The sequence below is a fragment of the Schistocerca americana genome, chromosome 1, assembly GCF_021461395.2.
Source record: "Schistocerca americana isolate TAMUIC-IGC-003095 chromosome 1, iqSchAmer2.1, whole genome shotgun sequence".
Lineage (NCBI taxonomy): Eukaryota > Metazoa > Arthropoda > Insecta > Orthoptera > Acrididae > Schistocerca > Schistocerca americana.
In genome coordinates, this window is record NC_060119.1 from 790643570 (window position 1) to 790660925 (window position 17356).

A 17356-nucleotide genomic window follows, 5' to 3' on the forward strand; every position below is an offset into this window, starting at 1 on the left:
AGATCCAAAGAAATCTGTGATAATTTATACTGTGTCAATATAGAAATCACACATCATTTCATATTGCAGTGTGTATGCTTAAGAAAAGTGTTGAGCTAGAGTAATGTAAAGTCAGCTGCAGCAACAGACTGATATAATGGAAGTTTACTTTATCATTGTTTAATTAAACAATTATTCAGTTTGTATAATGTAAGTCTATTTTATCATTGTTTAATTAATGTAAAGTTAAATTGCAATTTCGCTCATACATGTTTACTTTGGTAAAATAAAGACAGCTATTTTTTACTTGTGTACAAAGTATGCCATCCACCAACAGGTGTTATGAAAAATGGGGTGCCCACTCAAGAGTTAATTTTTTGGCTCCAGGAGATCACTACAGTCATTTCTTACAACTGCATTTATTTGTCATCTAATGAGCTTCTTATGTTAACTGCTATTAGAACAGTGAGAGAATACTTTCCAATATTGTTGTTGTGGTCTTCAGTCCTGAGACTGATTTGATGCAGCTCTCCATGCTACTCTATCCTGTGCAAGCTTCTTCATTTCCCAGTAACTACTGCAACCTACATCCTTCTGAATCTGCTTGGTGTATTCATCTCTTGGTCTCCCTCTACGATTTTTACCCTCCACGCTGCCCTCCAATACTAAATTGGTGATCCCTTGATGCCTCAGAACATGTCCTACCAACAGATCCCTTCTTCTAGTCAAGTTGGGCCACAAATTTCTCCTCTCTCCAGTCCTATTCAATATCTCCTCATTAGTTATGTGATCTACCCATCTAATCTTTAGCATTCTTCTGTAGCACCACATTTCAAAAGCTTCTATTCTCTTCTTGTACTAACTATTTATCGTCCATGTTTCACTTCCATACATGGCTACACTCCATACAAATACTTTCAGAAACGACTTCCTGACACTTAAATCTATACTCGATGTTAACAAATTTCTCTTCTTCAGAAACGCTTTCGTTTCCATTGCCAGTCTACATTTTATATCCTCTCTACTCCAACCATCATCAGTTATTTTGCTCCCCAAATAGCAAAACTCCTTTACTACTTTAAGTGTCACATTTCCTAATCTAATTCCCTCAGCATCACCTGACTTAATTCGACTACATTCCATTATCCTCGTTTTGCTTTTGTTGATGTTCATCTTATATCCTCCTATCAAGACTCTATCCATTCCGTTCAACTGCTCTTCCAAATCCTTTGCTGTCTCTGAATTACAATGTCATCGGCAAACCTTAAAGTTTTTATTTCTTCTCCATGGATTTTAATACCTACTCCGAATTTTTCTTTTGTTTCCTTCACTGCTTCCTCAATATGCAGATTGAATAACATCGGGGAGAGGCTACAACCCTGTCTCACTCCCTTCCCAACCACTACTTCTCTTTCATGTCCCTCGACTCTTATAACCGCCATCTGGTTTCTGTACAAATTGTAAATAGCCTTTCACTCCCTGTATTTTACCCCTGCCACCATCAGAATTTGAAATAGAGTATTCCAGTCAACATTGTCAAAAGCTTTCTCTAAGTCTACAAATGCTAGAAACGTAGGTTTGCCTTTCCTTAATCTAGCTTCTAAGATAAGTTGTAGGGTCAGTATTGCCTCATATGTTCCAGTATTTCTACGTAATCCAAACTGATCTTCCACAAGGTTGGCTTCTACTAGTTATTCCATTCATCTCTAAAGAATTCGCGTTAGTATTTTGCAGCCGTGATTTATTAAACTGATAGTTCGATAATTTTCACATCTGTCAACACCTGCTTTCTTTGGGATTGGAATTATTATATTCTTCTTGAAGTCTGAGGGTATTTCGCCTGTCTCATATATCTTTCTCACCAAATGGTAGAGTTTTGTCAGGACTGGCTCTCCCAAGGCTGTCAGTAGTTCTAATGGAATATTGTCTACTCCTGGGGCCTTGTTTCGACTGAGGTCTTTCAGTGCTCTGTCAAACTCTTCACGCAGTATCATATCTCCCATTTCATCTTCATCTACATCCTCTTCCATTTCCATAATATTGTCCTCAAGCACATCACCCTTGTATAGACCCTCTATATACTCCTTCCACCTTTCTTCTTTCCCTTCTTTGCTTAGAACTGGGTTTCCATCTGAGCTCTTGATATTCATACAAGTGGTTCTCTTTTCTCCAAAGGTATCTTTAATTTTCCTGTAGGCAGTATCTATCTTACACCTAGTGAGATAAGCCTCTACATCCTTACATTTGTCCTCTAGCCATCCCTGCTTAGGCATTTTGCACTTCCTGTTGATCTCATTTTTGAGACGTTTGTATTCTTTTTTGCCTGCTTCATTTACTGCATTTTTATATTTTCTCCTTTCATCAATTAAATTCGTTATCTCTTCTGTTACCCAAGGAATTCTAGCAGCCCTCGTCTTTTTACCTACTTCACCCTCTGCTGCCTTTACTACTTCATCCCTCAAAGCTACCCATTCTTCTTCTACTGTATTTCTTTCCCCCATTCCTGTCAATTGTTCCCTTATGCTCTCCCTGAAACTCTGTACAACCTCTGGTTTAGTCAGTTTATCCAGGTCCCATCTCCTTAAATTCGCACATTTTTTCAGTTTCTTCAGTTTTAATCTACAGTTCATAAGCAATAGATTGTGGTCAGAGTCCACATCTGCCCCTGGAAATGTCTTACAATTTAAAACCTGGTTCCTAAATCTCTGTCTTACCATTATATAATCTATCTGAAACCTGTCAGTATCTCCAGGCTTCTTCCATGTATACAACCTTCTTTTACGATTCTTGAACCAAGTGTTAGTTATGATTAAGTTGTGCTCTGTGCAAAATTCTACCAGACGGCTTCCTCTTTCATTTCTTCCCCCCAATCCATATTCACCTCCCTTTTCCTACTACCGAATTCCAGTCACCCATGACTATTAAATTTTTGTCTCGCTTCACTATCTGAATAATTTCTTTTATTTCATCATACATTTCTTCAATTTCCTTGCCATCTGCAGAGCTAGTTGGCATATAAACTTGTACTACTGTGGTAGGCATGGGCTTCGTGTCTATCTTGGCCATGATAATGCATTCACTAAGCTGTTTGTAGTAGCTTATCTGCACTCCTATTTTTTTTTATTCATTATTAAACCTACTCCTTCATTACCCCTATTTGATTTTGTATTTATAACCCTGTATTCGCCTGACCAAAAGTCTTGTTCCTCCTGCCACCGATCTTCACTAATTCCCACTATATCTAACTTTAACCTATCCATTTCCCTTTTTAAATTTTCTAACCTACCTGCCCGATTAAGGGATCTGACATTCCATGCTCCGATCCGTAGAACGCCAGTTTTCTTTCTCCTGATAACGACGTCCTCCTGAGTAGTCTCTGCACGGAGATCCGAATGGGGGACTATTTTACCTCCGAAATATTTTACCCAAGAGGACGCCTTCATCATTTAACCAAACAGTAAAGCTGCATGCCCTCGGGAAAAATTACGGTCGTAGTTTCTCCTTGCTTTCAGCCGTTCGCAGTACCAGCACAGCAAGGCTGTTTTGGTTAGTGTTACAAGGCAAGATCAGTCAATCATCCAGACTGTTGCCTCTGCAACTACTGAAAAGGCTGCTGCCCCTCTTCAGGAACCACACGTTTGTCTGGCCTCTCAACAGATACCCCTCCGTTGTGGTTGCACCTACAGTATGGCTATCTGTATCACTGAGGCACTTTCCAATAATAATATCTTATTAGCTGCACTCTGGGGAAATGTAGGAAAATTCAAGACGATACTGACCCTTACCTCAAAAAATAGATTAGGGAAAGGCAAAAATACGTTTATAGGATTTGTAGAATTAGAGAAAGGTTTTGACAATGTTGAAGAGAATACAGTCTTTGAAGCACTGAAGGTAGCAGGGGTAAAATACAGGGAGCATAACGCTATTTACAACTTGTATAGAAACCAGACAGCAGCTATGACAGCTGAGGTGCATGAAAGGGAAACAGTGGTTGATAAGGGAGTGATACAGGGCTGTAATTGATCCCTGCTGTTATTCAATCTGTGCATTAGTAAACAGTAAAGGAAAGTTCTGCAGAAAGAAATAAAAGCATTGACATCTGCTGATGACATTGTAATTCTGTCAGAGACAACAAATGACTTGGAAGAGCAGTTGAATGGAATGGAAAGTGTCTTGAAAGGAGGACATAAGATGAACATCAACAAAAGAAAATCAATGGTGATGGAATGTTGTCAAATTAAATCATGTGACACTGTGGGAATTGTATTAAGAAATGAGACATTTAAAGTAGTAGGTGAATTTTGCTATTTGGGCAATAAAATAACTGATGGTGGCTAAAGTGGAGAGAATATAAAATGTAGACTGTTGCAATGGCAAGAAAAATGCTTCTGAAGAAGTGAATACGGTAACATAAAATATAAATTTAAGTGTTAGAAAATCTTTTCTGGAGGTATTTGTCTGAAGAGGAGCTATGTATGGAAGTGAAACTTGGAGAATAAGCAGTTCAGTAAAGAAGGGAGTAGAAGCTTTTGAGCTGTTGCGCTACATATGAATGTTGAAGATTAGATGGGACATCACATAACTAATGAAAATGAGCTAAATAGAATTGGGGAGAACAGTAATTTGCAGCACAACTTGACTAAAGAAGAGATCAGTTGACAGGACACATTCTGATCCATCAAGGAATCATCAGTTTAGTACTGGAGGGAAGTGTGGGCAGTCAAAGTCACAGAGGGAGACCAAAGATGAATAACTTATAAATGTTCAGAATGTAAAAATACAGGGTGATTTTTTCACTGTGTACGAACTAGGAATAGATCGATGGGAGAATATGGAATAAAAAAATCTAATGAACGTATGTCCAGAAATGCATGGTTTCCACATTGGAGACTATTTATTCCATCATGCATTGTTTCAGAGACTGCAGTCTAATATACACTATAACATGCAGCCACAGTTGCAGTATTTGTTGAAAATGATTTCCATGTGCCTCAGTCCAAGTGTGTACATGACGCAGTATGTTCTGTCTCACATCAGTCAGGTTGCATTTGAACAGTGTCAAACACAGCATGAATACACTGCTCCAGTGTCTCCATATCTGGAATGGTCTCTGCATACACAAAACTTTTGAGATAGCCCCATAACCAGAAATTGCATGGGTTGAGATCTGGTGAATGAGCCATGCAACTGGATCCCTTCATCTGAAACATTGACCAGGGAAGACATGATTGAGATGTGTCCAGATGTTAATGGTGAAGTGAGCTGGAGCACCATCATACAGCAGCCACATAACCCTTCAAATTGTCAATGGCACTTCCAGCAGGAGAAACAAAGTCATCCACAGGAAATGCTGATACTTCCAGCTTATTAGGTGATGTGGAAGAAAGACTGGTCCCAAAATATTGTTGCCAATTATCTTGGCCCACATATTCTGGCTGCACCAATGCTGATGATGCGCTGTCACCATACCATGGGGGTTCTGCATACTATCCCACATATGACTAATATGAAAGTTGAAGATGCCACTCCATGTAAAGGTGGCCTCAGTGTGAATAGGATTGATGACACAATTCCTGGAATCATGGTTGGCTGGTGAAGAAACCAGTGACAAAACCACTCCTGATGTAGAAATTGTGTCACTAGTAAGCCCTGCACAAGCTGTAAGTGATAAGGGTAGTAGTAATTGTCATGGAGAATGTTCCACACAGTCATCTGCCTTACCGTGTACTGACTGACAGCCAACTGCCTGGTACTGACACTTTGGTCACCTTCCACAGGGTTAACCATGTTTTCCTCCAAGTCTGGTGTCCAAACATTTTGAGTACATCCTTCATGATTTTCTGCTTTGTAAAATGACCCTGTCTCAGACAAATGGCAAAGCACTATTGCAAACACTGAATGCTATGGTTGTTGTTGGCGGGGATAGGTCTCCTGATACAACCATGGTGCCCACTGCCCGTTCTGATTTTCCTTTCCATAAGTAAACACCATATCCGCAAGCTCTCAATTCATATACAGAACCATTGTGTACAATGCTGTGTCACATCCATTGCGAGGTGAGTAAGCAAGATAAATGACTTGGACATAATGTTACCAATTACTGTGGCAGGAGAGGGCACTAGGACCTAATGAATGAGGAAGAGTATGCCCTTCTATGAGGAAACTGTGCATATTGTAACTGGCTGCACAGCATAGCATATATTAGATCACAGTCTCTGTAACAATGTATGATTGAATAAATGGTCTCTAGTGTGGGAACCATGTATTTCCAGATATAGTTCATTAGATCTTTTTTTGTTCCATATCATCTCATTGATCAGTCCCTAGAGTTTGTACATAGTGGGAAAAATCACCCTGTATATACAAATTAATTTGCAATATGAAGGTAAAATTACTTATTCCACATCATTATGATCTGTCATGCAAAATGATCCATGGAACATGTAACTAACTAACTAATGAACAAACTAACTAACAGTAAGCAAGGATGTAGGTTGCAGTAGTTTCCAGAGACTGATGAGGGTAGCACAAAACAGAATAACATGAAGAGCTGCATGAAGGCACTCTTTGGACTGAAGACCCCAAAACCAACAATAACAACAACAACAACAACATTAGCTGAGTGGTTCAGCATTCATCTCCAAAAGCAAAGACTTTTACAATAGTGAGATCACGTCTTATTGAAGTAGAATAATATTTAAAGTTTGGTTATTTCTCTTTCTTTAACTGGGCAAAATTAAATTCTGTGATGCAAGAAATAAGAAAACCTCTTGTAACTGCTGTTGCATTGTCTGATTGTTGGCTTTTGATCATCACCAGCCTTCTGCTTGTTTGTGGCTAAACTCATTTGTTATCATAAAAATAATTATTATTTCTTGCAATGTCAAGCTGTCCGATGTTGGTAGACTAATAGCAGAAGCTGCTGCCAAAGAATTTGTAGGCTGCTGTCAGTCTTATCAGATGTCTCATGATGCAGCCTCTTTGTCAACTCACTGTCACGTCTGGTGTATGAAATTAACTGTACTTCATCATAAGAGAGGAAATTTTTCATGTAGTATGGTGGTAGGGATTTAGACATACAGTTATTGAGCCACAGATATGTGTTTCTTGTAGAAGGGTTATGAAGACCACCAATGAACATTTTAAAATTCAGTTATTGTTTATGTTGTTGTTGTTTTCTTCAGTCCAAAGACTGGTTTGATACAGCTCATCATGCTAATCTGTCCTGTGCAAGTTTCTTCATCTCTGCATAACTACCACAACCTAAATTTATTTGACACTGCTTACTGTGTTTAAGCCTGGTCTCTTTCTATAATATTTACAACACTTTCTTCCAGTATCCGTGAATACCTCAGAATGTGAGCTACTATTTTTTCCAGTACCTCCTCAACAGTTATTCTATCTTTCCAACTAATGTTCTACATTATGCTACAACACCACATTTCAAAAGCTTCTTTTCTCCTCTTGTCTGAATTATCTGTTAGAATTATCTGTTATCCATTTTCATTTCCATGCAAGGCTATGTGTCACACAAATACCTTCAGAAAAAGGCTGCCTAACACTTAAATTTGTATTACAGTAGCCTTTAACTTGCATCTTTGCTGTGTATGTGGTCAACACATATATTGCACATGTCTTCCTCCACCCTTTATATATACATATCTTCCTCCCCCCACCGCTCTGTGCAGGAGATGTGGAGTGTTTATTTAAGCCAATCTGTTAAGTGGCTGTCAAGTATTGTGAACAGTCTATGCAGTGCCACATCAAAGACGTGCCAGTGCCCCATAAATGAAGCTGCAGCACAAAAATTAAGAAGTAATCACAGAGATAATTTTGGAAATAGAAGAGCACATCTGTAGATAGATCATTCACATCAAGGAAAGTAGTATGAAATAGAGATAATTGACTGTAATACTTATTTAACTTAAGATCTGATTGTATACAATGTTCTTCATTACATCTCCAGGCATGAGGACATAGAAATTCTGGGGGTGAATCCACCATTGAGCAAGCAACATACAGATGTCTATGGGAGAAACACAGCTATGACAGTTCCACTCCAGATTGCCCCTGTGTCTTATTTCTTGTAACCAAAAGGCAAGTCACATGGGAAATGACAGTATCCAGAAGGTAAAAGGGAGGCCCACTGCAGTTATTAGTATTCATGGATGAACACTGTTGCCCCCTCTCCCCTCCCTGTTAAAATGGCAGACTCAGTCACATTGGCCAGCACCTTTGTAACACACTGACATGTTCTGTGCCAAAGTTTCAGTGCATTAAGATTTTGAAGTGAAGAAATTTGTGCTCCCACTCTGAGTGAAAGGAATGCAGCAGCAGACCAGCAGAATCAAGTGAGTTTAGGCACTCCACTGGGAACTGGATGGACTCATCAGCACCTGTCTCAGCATCAACAGTAGTCAGTAATTGCACCTTGTAACAGGACTAGTACTTTGTGGTTTATTTCATTGATGGTATCATTTATTGATGTAGGAATGCCCCTCTCTCACAACCACTCCACAGTGTGAAAGTTATCTGAAATACCTTTGGAGATGCCATCTATGAGCTTATAATGTAATGACCTTGTTGGGCCATGAATGTTAATACTTAGCTTTTTTCCTTGATGTTGAAGATTTGGGGTGTACCTGTTTGCTGCAGAATGCTCCATCTGAAAATTAGGTCCTGGATTTCCAGTACAGTCAGACAGTTTATGCCATAGCTAATCTTTTTTTAAATAATGTAGCCAAAACATATAAATCTGTTTTATAACACTGTTGTTGCATCCCAAGATTACATCACACACAACTGAGTCTTACAAAATCATGACCAACAGTGCCCTTGTTTGACTGTTGGAGTAGAAGCTTATCTAGGTTCTAACACTTGAAACATGATTATTGAAAGTGTTGAACAGTTATTTTGATAAGTTCAACTAATTAGATGTGCAAAACATTACTAAGATTCCAGAATAGTAAACAATAACAAGTAAACAAGTTGAAACAATATAGTTTACATTGCCAAAAAACAGAAAATGTAGTTCTACAAGAATAAATGTTTTACAAAACTAAATAAAGTTTTCATTACAGAATGGATTTTATTACTAAGATTTTTCCTGGGTCTTTTCATTAAATTGAATGGTAATAACAAATAGGTTTTACCACATGAATTTTATAAGTGTGTGTTCAGCATTTGTTTTGTTCATTGACTGAACTTTTGATAAAAATTATATCTCACAACATTTTAATTACAGATCATCATAATCACACAAACAAACTTGAACTGATCTCAAAGCACTGTTAAAATATGTACTCACTACAGTTATCACTTCATGTACACACTGGACATTAAAATCGGTTATTCTGGACCACACAGGTAGCACACATTTTGTTCAGAGATGGCCTATACTGTTACATTAAACGTTCTGCAATGGAAGATACCAAAGTGGAGAAATTGGATATCAGTTGCATACTGGTGAATGAGCTGATGGGTACTCTTCCTTCTCAAATTGCTAGTAGATTTTTGGAGAAAAAATATTTGGTGTTGTCCCTCAGATGTACTCTCATCTGTTGTTCCACATTACTTTTCACACTTGTCTCCACAGAAACGAATTTCACACACATGTGTACACTGCATCATCAGGGGCAGACTTCGTGATGACTAGCAGAATTCAGTGAAAGTCTCCACATAGGAGTACCACAGTTCCTGCCATCACACAGTTGTTACCTCTGACAGTTACATCCATTGTCTCAATAGCTTTCTTCATAGTGCACTCATCCCAAATGAAAACGCAGCATGTCATTCTCAATGGAGAGAAGTCTTCCAAAGTAAGAGTGACTTCAGGTGTGCCGCAGTGGAGTGTCGTAGGACCGTTGCTATTCACAATATACATAAATGACCTTGTGGATGACATCGGAAGTTCACTGAAGCTTTTTGCAGATGATGTTGTGGTGTACCGAGAGGTTGTAACAATGGAAAATTGTACTGAAATGCAGAAAGATCTGCAGCCAATTGACGCATGGTGCAGGGAATGGCAATTGAATCTCAATGTAGACAAGTGTAATGTGCTGCGAATACATAGAAAGATAGATCCCTTATCATTTAGCTATAATATAGCAGGTCAGCAACTGGAAACAGTTAATTCCATAAATTATCTGGGAGTAGGCATTAGGAGTGATTTAAAATGGAATGATCATACAAAGTTGATCATCGGTAAAGCAGATGCCAGACTGAGATTCATTGGAAGAATCCTAAGGAAATGCAATCCGAAAACAAAGGAAGTAGGTTACAGTAAACTTGTTTGCCCACTGCTCGAATACTGCTCAGCAGTGTGGGATCCGTACCAGATAGGGTTGATAGAAGAGATAGAGAAGATCCAACGGAGAGCAGCGCGCTTCGTTACAGGAACATTTAGTAATCGCGAAAGCGTTACGGAGATGATAGATAAACTCCAGTGGAAGACTCTGCAGGAGAGATGCTCAGTAGCTCGGTACGGGCTTTTGTTAAAGTTTCGAGAACATACCTTCATCGAGGAGTCAAGCAGTATATTACTCCCTCCTACGTATATCTCGCGAAGAGACCATGAGGATAAAATCAGAGAGATTAGAGCCCACACAGAAGCATACCGACAGTCCTTCTTTCCACGAACAATATGAGACTGGAATAGAAGGGAGAACCGATAGAGGTACTCAGGGTACCCTCCGCCACACACCGTCAGATGGCTTGCGGAGTATGGATGTAGATGTAGATGCAGATGATTTCACACGACTTGAGCACCAATGTATAATCATTTGTACTACTTATGTTGGAAAATTTATTTTCATGTATCGCTATACCAAATGGCAAGTCAAATGTAGAATAGTCAGGTGTCTCTCCCTTTAGTAATGCAATGATGTAGGTAGAAATGAGGAGAACAATGTCTCTCTGAGCCCTGAATTTGGTCAGATTTAATGTACTAAATAGATTTCCCCTGTGCCTCTGGCCACATCAAGAAAAATGATTCCTTTCCGTTGTGATATAGAATCCATGATAATTTGATATACTTCTTTCTAGTTTACTACATAGGCATGCAATTTGTTGCCACTGTAATTCATTTTCCGTGTATAATCAGGGTGAAGTACTTGTTGTGAATCAGGTACTGGTGCAGGCAGGCCAAGACAAGGTAATGTTTTGTTGATCATGCTTCCTTCCACATTTGTCTTCAGTGACAATCATTGATAATGACAACATCTAGACTGAACATAATGTCCAATGCTGCATTCTCTCTCCAAAGTGTGGCAAGTGATTTCTCACTCATAGCCTCCTTATATTTCTCCCACAGGAAGTTTGGCTTACATGAACCACATGTCATCAATATTGTAAGGAAAAGGTTCGCTATGAGCTGTGGAAGGGAGGCCAATTTGTCATGTAGTATGTCATCTCAAAACTAGTCTCCTTCCAGGCATGCCAGTATTCGACAGACCTTTCTAAATGTTTGACCAACCTTCCTGTTTACAATTTTAAGCTCCATGAAGATTGTCCCTTGAAGTGCAAAAGAATCCACAGGAAGTAACATCGTGCATTACTGTGGTGAACTGTGTACACTCTACCCAACGTGTCACTCTTGAGAGCATCATGTCCAGGGACAGCATCATGTCCAGGGACAGGTTGGCCAAATTTTCTTCTTCAGAATACATTCCTGGAGTTATCCCATATGGAATACTTAGGTATTGCAGGATACAACAAACTTCTTGCAAATGAATGTTGCTGGCTTAGGTGAAAAAATGTTTCAGGGTCATGTGTGTTGGATTATTGGCCACAGTGGGGGTGTTTTCTTTGCTGAAATACACTCTTCGATCATTTTACAAATGGAGGAATGGGCCAAACATATTGTTCAATGTTGCATTTTCCCTCCAGAGGGTGGCAAGTAATATCTCAGTCATAGTCTCCTTACATTTCTTCCACAGGAAGTTTGTATTACATAAACCACATGCCATCAATATTGTAATAAAAAGGTTCACTATGTGCTGTGGAAGGGATACCAGTTTGTCATGTGATGTTGCTCATTGCAAACACCAAAAACTACTAAGTCACTACCTTTGCTGACATATCTGCTTTCATATTTAATTCATTTCATGCTGCTGCAGTACTCCATATTAATGTGTGTGTGAAATATTTTTGTCAGTAGTGGTGATTGTGGCACAATCTACCTCTTGTCATTTCCAATTTCTGTGCAGCCATGTATACGTATTTTTAAAGTGAACCCTCCATCATCCTGCCATCAACACTTGTACATTGGGTACTGTCAATTACAGTTTGTGTGCTCTCGGTAATTGTTTTTTGAAATTTCTTTGAACACTTTCTCTCCTTCATACACAGAGATTGTGCTCTGATGTTGCTACATAGACATTGGATCATGTGGTTTATTGCCTGCTCAAAAAGTTCAGGATCTTGTGTGGGATCTGGCAACTCATTGGATTTTACAGCATTGATTTGTGTGGACTTTATTTTGTTTACAAACAACAGCAAATTATAAAAGATTGGCCATCCTCACTTCTGTTACTCAATCATGTACATTCCACAGTGTGGCACTCCAAATACATGGCCTTTTGTTATTGTGCTAAATAGTTCCAACTGCTTCTGCCAGAAAACTCTCAGAAGTAATGCTTGCCACTTGGTTGGTAATTGACCAATAGTGAGCATGCTCTTAATCTCCGACCAATTCAGATTGCATGTGAACAAATCCAGTTTCCCATATCTCCTGATGTATACCATCATTTCCTTGGTGTGTTCATGAATTCGCCTTGGACTGCCTATAAATGTAGATGATAGTATCACTTATGCACCAAGGTTTTCTACATACCCATCATTTGTCACAGCATCTCTGAGTTAGATGTACTCTTCAACCCTCAATTGATGTTTATGGAGACAAATGTATATAAGATGCTCACTCTCAATTTCTATGTACATATCAACTTCATACTGATGCAACAGTTATCTGCAGTGTGATATGGGCTTCTAACCACTATCTCAAACCATGAGTCAGAATGCATAAAACAGCATAGCAGACATCATTTGATGGTCTCATATGTATCACTTTGAGGTGGTAGTCATCCTCACAATGAGGGAAAAGCACTGGGCATTATAGATCATTTTGTGATCAATGAGTTTCTGCAATGTGTACCAATGCATTTCTCTGACAGAGTACAATGACATGGTGATTGTAAACGTCTTTTGAGATAAGCACTGGCATCTCAGGTACATGTGGAGCACTGAAGCACCATTCTTGTTTGCATGGTGGCCATCAATCTGCCTGTAAAACTACTTTACACTAATCTTTTGGCATATATTCAAACACTCTTCTAAACATCTTGATGATGTTGTTGTATTGGTGAAACTTTCTTTATTAGGTTAACACAATTTCACATCTTGTTCCTTAAATGTACACACACCTCTCATCCATTTCCATTTCCTCACCTCCCATGAAGTACAATTGAAGAAATTTTGGTGGTTGGTCTGGCGATGGCAGTAAAGCTGCCTTGCGATAAATCTGTCCTGTACTGTAAATGTAGTTGCACATGTGGGCTGATCAGTAACTGAAGTGGCTCCTAAAGATGGCATTTGGAAACCGGAATTATATGTTCTAATGTTCTGAAGGAAATGCTTTTCGACTCAGACATATCACCTAATGTGTGGTTGAGAAGCTTTTGTGTTGTAGGTTGCAGTTGACAGAGATTTGCTTCACAGGTCTTGCAACAAATGCCAGGAGGCTCTGACGTAAATGTAGCAATGCAATGTTTCCATTTCTCCAATGGTTACAGAGACTTTCCTTGAGTAGTCTCTGTATGGTTGTAGTGAAACCCTTCTAATAATAAGCATAAAAGTGAACTTCGTATCATCTGACTGTGTTTCCCATTGCTTGCAATCATACCTCACACTGTTGTAATGGCGCTGATTCTCTATATGTTGATATGTTCTGTTTCACTGCTTGTAGTTGAGGGTCATGCTGTTGTAATATTTCTGACTCTCTAGATTTTGACACTCTCTTTACCATTGCTTGTAGTTGAGCCTCACACTGCTGTAATGTCTCTGAGTCTCTGCATGTTTCTGCTTGCTGTCTCATTGCATTTTTAGTTGAGCCTCATGCTATTGCAATCTTTCTCAGTCTCTACATGTTGATTCTCACTGTATTAGTGCTTGTAGTTATGCATCATGTTATTGTAATGGCTCTGAGTTTCTAGAGGTTGATGCTCTTTGTTTCATGTCTCGTAATTTTGTCTCATGCTGATCTGCCATCTCTGAGACTCTTGATGCAACAGTGTACTGTTTCTTATAATGTAAGTGGGTATCATGCTGTTCATCCATCTCTAAGACTCCACATGTGGAAGCTGTGGCATGCAATGTTGCTACTCTTGTGCTCATTTCATGGGTGCTCTCTTGTCTGCGTCCATGTTGATTGATTGATTGATTGATTTTATTGCCCAAAAACAAAACATTTACAGGGATGTAAAGCTTGTATAAGCAACGTCAATAAATGTTCAAACAACAATGACAATAAATACACAAATAATTAATCTATGTTAGAAATTATGCTCACAGAAATCTTCCATTATATAAAAACAATTTTGAATTAATAAAGTTCTTACAAATATCTTAAATTTTTTCACCTCCAGACTCTTAACTGACTCTGGTAGTTTATTAAATAGCTTTACAGATGTGTGGTTGAAGCTGTTCAGAGTTTTGGTATATGAGCAGTAGTCCTTTCTTACATCATTACAGTGTCATGTGTTATAACTATGTACATCAGAATTCAGATCAAAACTAGACAAGTTCTTTTTAATGTACAAGAGACATTGAAATATGTATATACATGGCAAGGTCATAATACTAAGTTTAATAAATAATTCTCTACAGTGAGTTCTAGGTGGTACTTTACATATCAGTCTGACAGCTTTTTTCTGGGCTGTAAATAAGCATTTTGAGTAGCAATTATTTCCCCACAAGATTGTCCCATACGTCAAATGAGGGTGAATATAAATATAATACACAGAAAGCAAAATGTTCTCATCTACTGTTGCCTGTAATTTTCTGAGCATAAATATTCCTTTAGAAATTTTTGGTGTTAAGTAATTCACATGTGCCTGCCAGCCTACATTATTTTGCAAAACAATGCCAAGAAACTTTGCAGCAACTGTCTCTAAGGTGATTCTATTGTTATAAGAAATGTTTAATTCCTGTGTTTTATTTATGTTCATAGACAGGCTATTGGCATTGCACTAGTCAGAAAGTATATCTAGCTTGAGTGAGGTAGAGTTACTTAATGCATTGTATGTAATGTTTCTTGGACTTTGGACACACTTGGCCAATTGTTGTAAATTTCTTTTATGCATTTTGGTGGCAGCAGCATCTGTAAAGATGGAAGAAATGATAAGTTGCAAAAGTAAGCAGAAGGCTGCCATATGTCATTACCTGGTACATACTCCTGCAGTTGTGTTGCAGAGTAACAGATGTAATGTCAGAGAGGTGGTGTGGGTGTGGTGCAGCTTCTACTCATGCCGTCCTCCTTCAGTTACATGAGACAAAGGTGTGCATGTCTCTGTGTCAACATCTGAGTGTAACTGGAGCTATGTTGATGGCCAATGCTTTGTGTATGTTGTCCTTTGTGCATGGGAGTACAGTCATGTGTACAACGTGCACGGGCGTGAGGAATACACAACATTTGTATTGTTTCAGGAATGCTATGATAGAACACATAAGCAAAAGTTATCCATTTGTTATTACTTTACACATAATACTATTGTTGTGGGAACATGAAATGAGTATGCACCGATACAGTCTGCAGGGCACCATTGCTTTGCACGCCTGGCTCGTGAGGTCAAGTAAGGGAAAGACACAAACATCTCATGTTGTGCTTCGGTGGTATGGAAACATCTCATTGTTGATGGTGCTACATCAATTGATATCATTTTGTTACTGTAGTCATTAGCTGAAAGCTGCCTGAAGTGCACTCAACTATGAGGAGTTTATGCATGCTGTGTCAACTGTTGAGCTGTGTTGTCATTGTGTTATATGTATACATTGTCCACCTAATATGGGTCTGTTCATCTCTTCAATCCCTGTCTCACTGCCCATCTCCCTACCATCTACCTCTTACTGCCCCATCTCTGTCTTTCCATCTCCACCTGCCCCCTCTCTATCTGTTCACCTCCATCTACCCCATATCTCCATGTGCATCTCCTACTCCCCTCTCTCTGTCTGTCAATCTCTTCCAACTCCAATTTAATATTATGAATTCAGGATGTTAGTAGAGCTTGTTATGTTTTTACAGTAATAACTGGTAGCATTCAACTGTATTTCAGTCCTACATACAGATCAACAGTGCTTCTTTATGTACTAATGATTCACACCATCCACATGCTTATAAAGAAACTGCCTTCAGTAGTTTAGTTCGTAGGACAGTCATTATTCCAATGATCAGGGAGGATATGGAGATGGAAGATAATGGTTAACAGTGGTTATAATCTAGATACTGTTAATAAATTTCTGCACAAATGTCATATGAATGGAAAGAATAAACTTAATGAAGAAAAAAATAAAAGGCTCACTATGCCATATTATAGGTCAGTCTTGCACAAAATATTGAACAGTTTTAAACCTTACAGTGTTAAAATAGTATTCCAGACAAATAATCTAGTGAGATATAACCTGAAACATGATTTCGATAAAAAAATAAACAAGCTTGAAAGATCAGGAATTTGTAAAATTCAATGTGTATCTTGTGATTTAAAGTACTGAGTGATTATAATTAAACTTTCACTACTTGAGCCAGTGTAGATGGAGAATTATTTACCATATGCATGTACAACTTTATAGGAATGATGTTCAGACTGTGGGCTGCAGGGTTTGCATTGTTAGTAGTTTTAGTGTTATGGCTTGCCATTGGGCACCAGTACTGGTATGGCAACATACAGTTGAAACACCAGCATCAGTGTGCATTACAGCTGCAGACAGTTAATACGGGTCTGGACAAGATTAGCAGGGCTTTACTCATAAAGCTGTTTTATCAAAACAACAGCAATAGTGCTGCTACTCTTCATGAGTATCAATGCATTAAAGGAATACCAAGAGCTCCTCTTTCCACAACAGGGTTGAAGAACATGATTTGGAAGTTCCAATTAACTGGTAATTTGGTGATTGTTTCTAAGAGGAGCTGACAGCCAACTGCACCACATATTGCTGAAGAAGTTACTGTTGCCAGGGCTGAGAATGCTGGACTCAGTGTGCAATCATTAAGCAGTAGACAAGTTGTGTCAAAACAGCTGCCTGAAAATTTCTGTGAACAGTTGTAAAACTGTCTCTTTAGTGTGATTCCAGGCTGTCACAGATGCTCACACTGGGCAATGTTTGT